This window comes from Miscanthus floridulus, chromosome 5, assembly GCF_019320115.1.
Source record: "Miscanthus floridulus cultivar M001 chromosome 5, ASM1932011v1, whole genome shotgun sequence".
Classification (NCBI taxonomy): Eukaryota; Viridiplantae; Streptophyta; class Magnoliopsida; order Poales; family Poaceae; genus Miscanthus; species Miscanthus floridulus.
This window is the reverse complement of record NC_089584.1, coordinates 77,508,048-77,516,058: the sequence shown is the minus strand read 5'-3', so window position 1 is coordinate 77,516,058 and position 8,011 is coordinate 77,508,048. Positions and strand designations below refer to the sequence as shown.

General features: G+C 43.1%; 1 pseudogene; it reads right to left on the bottom strand.

The window, feature by feature from the left end:
* Nucleotides 1–1,813: 1,813 nt before the first annotated feature.
* On the bottom strand, nucleotides 1,814–7,087 carry LOC136450097 (GDSL esterase/lipase At1g28600-like; annotated as a pseudogene).
* Nucleotides 7,088–8,011: the final 924 nt, after the last annotated feature.

The window sequence follows — 8,011 nt, the reverse complement described above, 5'->3', positions numbered from 1 at the left end:
AGTTTTTGAGTCAGACCCTGGTCCGACGCCTACCGTCGGACCTAAGCGATGGTCTGACGCCTCCATGTGTCACGCTCACATCAACCTCCTCGTTAGCTGGCCACCATCGGACTCGAGGAATAGTGTTCCCGTCGCGTCCGACGTCTCCTCCTTGCGCGGTCCAACGCTGTTGTGCCCGTGCCTGAGAGTTAGGGTTGGCCGTCGGACCTGGCCAAGCAGGGTCCAACGCCTCCTGAACCAGGGTTCGACGCCCCTGCTTCTTCTCCTTTCCTTTTTTCTACACTTCAACCACTTTGCCCTTGCTTCCAAGTTGCTAACCACAAAGTGTAGAACTTATATGCACATGTGTTAGAATTTTTCAAAGCATTTTACAAGGGTTAATTGTTAGCACACTAGGTCCCTAATGCATATGCATGAATCATGTCACCTAGTGGCACTCGATAACCGCTTAGCCAAAGATTTCTCATCTTTATAGTACGGCTATTGAACCTAAACACACTCACACCCTCTATGGTGTCTTGAGTGCCAAAACAAAAATCTATTTGATACATTTGCCTTGATCTCCTTGATTTTTTTTCTCTTTCTTCTTTTCCATGTTGGAGCTTGATCACCATCATCACATGTCCATCTCCATGGACTTCCAACTTGCTCCATCACTTGGTGTGTACCAACCTAGCTCATGATCACACTAGATGACATAGGTTAGTACTTAGGTTTTATCCATTATCCAAAATCAAATTAGGGCTTTCACGCGCCTGCACCACGACGCTACCCCATCTACCGGCCGCCCCTGGCACTAGCGGTCGCCGGCCAGCCATTGCCCCACGCCCATCTGCCCATGGGCGGTCGGTCACCGCTAGGTTCCCAGGTGTGCCCGCTGAGGAGCAGCCGAGCAGGAGCGGCATCTGGCGATGGACGGAGGAGGAGAGGAGGGGCGTGAGGTACAGGAACCTAGCGCCGTGACTTGAAGAATTTGACAAGTAATTTTTGTGCAGACTTGAAGAATTATCAGCAAGACACTAATTGATATTCATTCAATCTATAGGTTCACCCATTCTTAGTTATTTGTATTTTGCAATACATGGATCAAATGATCAAGAACTACTGGTTTATTCTTGAAATTTGAGGTAACACCTTGTGTTTCTCATATAGTTTTTCGCCATAATTGTTTGATAGCATCGTTTTCGTCATGATTTGTGTGATTGTAGTATGTGAATGCGGTACATAGTGAATACGGTGCCTTTTTGCTGGTTCCTTTCAATCCCACCTATAATTTTTTTCTGGCTCCCTCACTGATAGAGAATTAGTAGTATGTATTAAAACCCTTAGTGTGACAATGTACGATTTATTGCTGTCATGTTATCCTTCACGTAGTGGGACGACACACAGGTGGTGTGCTCCGAGGGATATATTCAATGCAAAACAGACAAGTACATATATGTGACCACCTTTTTTACAGATCCAGATCCAACATTCCGATGAACTCCTGCGCTTGAGAATAGATTACAAACGGAACCTACCATTTAACAGTCACTTGACCAATTTGCGAATGGAACATTGTATATCCTCATCAATGGATCGCCTGGTGCTTGGTAGCTAGGGCCAATTTTCTATTCTAGATTTCCATGCCACAAGATCAATAAGTTTTTAATTATATAACTAACAAATGGATAACAGCTGCACCGGCAATAGGGTATAACTTTTAGATAATGACAAGAACGGTACAAAGGGAAAATGTAATCTCTAAGTGAAGGCTGGAGATCCTAGAATTTTGGTTTCGAACAATAATCTTGCATTATAAATCAAGCGAGACAATGTGAATCAATGAAGCTGCATTGTATATATGCTTGTATATCTGTAAGAAGGCAATTGAGCCCATATCAAGTACTGCATACATTGCCCTCAGGAGCTGAATTTTTAGATCTAGGTTCCTATATAGTACGACCACCTGCAGAGACTGTCAACTTTCATTGTCCCTTCTGCAACCTGTCGCAGTTAGCTGCTAGAAAAAAGAGCAGAGCAAAGTAATGCACTGAACGATTGCAAATTTCTGCACTACAAACTCCCCTCCCCTTTTTTTCCCCTCCTCACAGCAGCACAGTGGATTGTAGAACTACACATGACTCTAGATCGATGGATCTCTTCTCGGCTTTGAGAAGTGTCCAAGATGATAGGGCCTGCAACATCTACACTGCCCGTTGTAACTCTAAATGCACTTCTTTACCAGCAGAAATCTAAATGTGCTTGAGCTCAGCAGATCAAATAAAAGAGCTCAAAGCATCGTATGATACACTGTTTGTTGGATTATCTGTACATTGGTGAAGTTGAGAAACTTTGAATTCCACACCCTTGCAGATTTCTGAGAGAGGAGGTTTGGCATACCCCCCTAGTACTCCTTGAATGACAACTTTGTAACTCGCCTCAGTGAAGTGTAGACCATCCCATGAGATGTATTTTGATGGGTCAGGGCACACTGTAGATCCTGGACGCCCGCACAATATTGAAGGGGAACAGTTGTACGGAGCGTCACTTCCGCAGCACGAATTCAGTGGGACTGTGAAACCTGCAACAGCATCTCTTGTTGCTTCGTAAATAAAACAAAGGTAAATAGAATAGCTTTGTTTCTCTAAGCCTCTCTACGTAGGTTCGTTGTGCTGGGTTACTGCAGCCTATTTAGACATGATTGAGCTTCAGTGCCACTGTTCAATTATGTAATATTCAGATGATGAGATATGCTCAACAGGTGTAGGCAACAAAAAGAAAACCATAGATTCAAGGATGAGGATGGTACTGAAATTTATGTCAAATAAGAACACAGAATCAGGCTAAAATTTTGACCAATAATTAGTTACAAAACATGGATTATTTCCGACTATTTTGGTTTAGGTGCCACTCTAATAAGAGCTAAGCACACGTAATGAAGCACTGTAGAAGCAGTTCAAAGTTGATTCGAAGCTCTGCCTGTAGGTTGCAGACTGGATTGACAAGTAATTGAGCCATGTTAACGTCTAACACAGATAAAGTAGTCCAGTCACATAGCCAAATTATTGCTTAAAGAGTGTAAAGTTTTGAATCTTGATATGCGTAAACACCTTATAAACTGGACCAGAGGGAGTAGGTATGAATTATTAAGATGAGTCCATTGCCTATTTACCAAGTTATACAAGCTAATCAATAAAGTGATAATAATATTATCCACAACCAATTTAGAGGCTCATCCTGTCTCAAGAGAAAGGAGGATCCATAAGATTAAGCAAGACTTGCATATCGTTCACAACTTATAGCACAAACCAAACAAAAATAAAGGCTATATGTTCTGATTAGCACAAACTATCATGTATATCTTGTGCATAACCAATTAAGCATCAGTTCTCTATAACTAAAGGTCATTCATGAACAAAACGTAACATAGTTCAAATTCAACTTGGAGATTCATGAACTAAGGCTAAGGTAAATGAACCAAGCAATACTTGACCTACAGCAAATTGCAAAGCCTTCAACAAAAACAATGCATGTAGGGCATAATAGAAAATGCACATATGTGAATTCCAAACCTAACAAAAGGATACATATGGCACCATGTGAAACAAAATGGACACGGAACAGTAATAATATATATATAAGGAACATGCTGAATCTTCTTTTGTTTTTTTCCCAAACAATGTACTGTGCAATCAAGAAATCTGGAAGCTAGATCATGCCAGATCCTTGAACATGTGACAGTATTTTCACTTTTTCAGAATTTTTGAAACATTTCCATGTATCAAACAATATGACAGGTGTAATCACCCACTTACAACATAAAGTTAACATCACTTATATTATTATTTTTTATTTAGTTTGTTTTGATTTGAAAATGGTACTTACCAAACTGGAGTGGGGCACGGAATATGTTCAATGCAGCACCATAATAATCAGCATAAATGATGGTCACATCAGGGTGAAGATTCCTGAGTTTCTCCAACTCCTCCTGAAGCATCCTATTATGGTACTCAGCAAATTCATTGAGCCACTTAATGCAGCCTGTTTGTTCCTCATAGTAATCCTCCTTTTGGCTCTGAAAGATTGCAAGATATAATGGGACACACCCTATCGGGAAGTTCCCTGGAACAACTAACTTCTTTGCTCCAAAATTTATAAGATCCTGAAAACATGCAAACTCTTAATGCAAATGCATACAGGCTCCAAACATTACCTCACTGGAAAGGGGGACACACATACATACCGTGATGGCCGAGCTTATGGCACCAACAACATTAGGAACAACTTCATGTAGCTCATCAAGAGATTTCTCCCTAACGATTAAATGGTTGTAATCATTTCCGCCGACCTCTCCCACAAAGAAAAGTGAATTGGACACTATTTCCTTTTGCCCTACATACAAGTAAAATTTCAGTGGATTGAGTTTTGAGAACTCCAAATTGTGTTGTGTGTGTTTGATGACAACTAATTCCATGAAACCAACTACGGCACACAATAGTGATTCTCGTATAAATTTTGGAGGACGTTTTTGCAATATCATTAATTAATACAGCTAATTGTATTAGCTAAAACAGTCAAATGAGACAACATTCATTTCAAAACTTGGTAAATATTCTGTGCTTTCCCTTGAAAAAACAGCAAACGATTACTATCTAATTTCTTGACAATTGTAACAAATGTCTTGGTGCTCAAAACAACCATAATTCCCACCGCATGCCTGTCATAAGTCCATAGCAAGCCACCAGATCAGATTTCAAACTTAAAAACATACGTTTCACCCCAGGGGCGTCCCTAGGCCCGTACAGGCTGTGCGACCTCTCGGGCCCCCCAATGCTAATATAAGTACCATAAGTATATATTATGAATTAAGCTTTGTTTTAAGTATCCAAACTAAGTCTAATACATAGTTTATTGTGGCAATCAATGGTTTCTACATCCATGCATTGTGCTTCTCGGTTCTCACGAACGGCGAATCTAAGAGATAGTTACTTGATGTCTAGTTCTAATCGATTGTTTGCCAATGCATACTATTCTACAATTTTATACAACACATTATATTTTACATTGTTTTTTATTTTGACATTTAATATTTAGGCCTCATTTAAAGTTTCGCTCAAGGACTCCAAATTCAACGGGACGCCACTGTTTCATCCCAATAGAAGGCTCAACAAAGTAAATTTTGCTTCTCATTTATCAGGTGAATGTTTGCTACAAGTCAACTACAATCTCTATCAACCATAAAATAAGCAAAACACAGTGCTCAGTTACCCAGTTAGCCAGCATGTTTTTCAGCACGCCTGCCACTACTTTGCCATCTTTATTAGCATAATGCAAAACAACCAATCAGATGTTTCATTAATTCATTGACATTATTACTAAACCTGTTAACAGGTAATGATTCCATTTCATCAAACACCTTGCAGGAAAAGGAACTGTGACCAAACATATAACTCAGGAAGTCACTTACCTGTCTCAGACGATGCAATGGATGGGAGAAGCTTCTTGAACCATTGCATCTGCTCATCAAGGGAATGAGGTGTCCATGTAGGCTCCACGCCACGTTCACGGAAGAACGAGCCATTGAGGGCAGTTGCCCCGCCGACCGCAAAGTTTGCACCATTCTGGAAGTCCCCGCCGCCAAGGTATGGTGGCACATACGGCAGGCCAAATGCCTCCGCTGCATGTAACAAGAGAACAAACACATGTCAAGAACACAGTTAGGACAGTGGACAGGACAAGTAATAAGATGTGGAAACATGAAAAGGCCCAGAATGATAAATGAGTGGGAAATGAAAGGCTGATATAATAAGTGTTGACCACGTGATGAGTGCCACCAATTTAACTGGTAGTTGGAGCTACCAAATGTGTGCTAGTTCAAGGAGATGATGCCACCAGTGTCTAGTGGTTGGGGAGAACTGGGAAAGGCAACCAACTTATGCTGATACAACCTGTATAAGATGGGTATTTGCAGTAGAATGCTTCTTCCCAGCTCTTGAGATCTCCAGATTTCATTATATGTGACTAGAATATAATATTAGAAAAGGCAGAGAGATGGTTGCAGCTGCTTATAATCCATGAATTCTGAAACCGAGCATGTTCTCGCATGTGCTTAGAAAATATTTCATTGACCCCACATGGACGTTTCCAGCTGCAATTAGAAGGCCTATTTTTGTGCAAACGCCACAGTTAACAAATTCCGAACCTCAGTAAGAGGAACATGTTCTAGCTGGAGACAGGGGCCAAAAAAATAGCATAACTGGCCATACTATATTCGCCTCACCACCACCGCACTGGCGGCGCCTCCTAAAAAGGATCATTGACCAGTCTATTGCTTGAAGAAAAATCAAACGGCGACTTAGCGACTCCCATCCCCTGCCATCATACGGTGGACGAGTACGCGGCAAGGAAGGAAAGCGAAGAGGAAGGCAACAATCAATCCAATTAGGCAGACTTGACACCACAAATACAGTATATTTCTACAAATTTTTACTATTGCTGTAGGGACAAAATCCATGGAGTAGTAGTAAGTTTTGAATTCGCACGGAAAAGTCCTGGAGATTCCATCCCCATTAATCAGGACGAACGACGGCGAGGACGAGCAGCAAGCGCTGATAGCAAACACGTAAGGCAAGGAGACAGTTGGAGGTTACCGAAGAAGTCGAGCAGGTTGCGGCCGTCGGAGTATCGGCCGGAGGGGCGGCCGAAGAAGGTCTGGCCGTAGGGGAGGTTCCGCGCGGGGTCCGGGAAGTCGTCGGGCACGGAGAGCAGGAAGTTGCCGGTATCCGTGAGCGAGTCCCCGAAACTGAACACCCGGTCGAAAGCAGACGCTCCCTCCTCCCGCTCTCGCTACCGCCGCCAACACCACGAGCACCCCCGCGAAGAGCAGAGCCGCCCGCGACGGAAATGCCATGGCGAAACGACGGGCCGGGCCGATCCGGAGCAGAGGGCGGGTTCCAGAGGAGGGAGACGGAGACGGCGGGGTGGCCGTTGACATGGGTGTGGGGGAGGAGGGGGAACGGACGAGGGAGGAAGACGGAGGCGGAGGGGCAGCGGTTTTAAAGGGAGGGCCGGAGGGGACGGCGGAGCCATCCATTGATCCGCACGCTTTTTTCCAGTTTGCTCCTCCTATTTGGAAAACATTTTGTTCGTTTTTATAGAGTTTTATTTGATAGTGTATCTATTTACTTCCATTTCATGCCACGCTTTTGTTTGTAAGGAGTGTTGGGGATTTGATTTTGATCGGCTGCCATGTTTTTCTGAGTTTTGGGGATTTGAATTTGATTTGATTCGGCTGTCATCTTTTTCTTTTCCGGACCCACGCGTGGCCCGTGTCGTGTGGCGGCCGGCAGTTGGGCGGCCGCGGATCGGCCCCCGTCCGTCCATCGCGCGACGATTTCCAGCTTGGCGCGGCTCGGTCGGGTTCTCCGCCCTCGCGCTGGCGCTTTCCGCCACGGCGGCATTTTTGCGTCTGTTCGTTTTCTGTTTGCCACGGCGACGTCATGCGCGCCGCACGATACGGGCGATTTGGATCTGCCGCGACTCCGGCCGGATCAGGTGACTTGGCGTTCGTCATCGTGCCACCGGTTCCCGTTGTCCGTCTCGGTTCTCCTGCGAGCCACGGCGCAGAGGTGTGCTTCCTACTCCACACGGCCTTTTCGTCATTTCGCGGACCGTGGTTGCAACCTGCCGGCGTTACACACTCCACCAGAGCTGTCAATATCTGTCTGTCTCTGTCTTTAAAAAAAATTCAACTTTTAGAATTATAATAATTCAAAATATTTATAAATTTTGATTAACTTTGTATTATTAGAAAGAATACTAACATCTATGATACCAAATAAAAATATATTTTATGGTGTATTTAATCATACTAATATTGTTTCTATTTAGTTAAATTTATAAAACTTGATTTAAGATAACTTTTAACAAGTTCATTTGTTTTAGAACAATAGAAGTACTCACTTCATTAAAAAAATATAATTATAGGATTTTGTGCAGGTCAAACTAGCTTACATTTGACCAGTTAGAA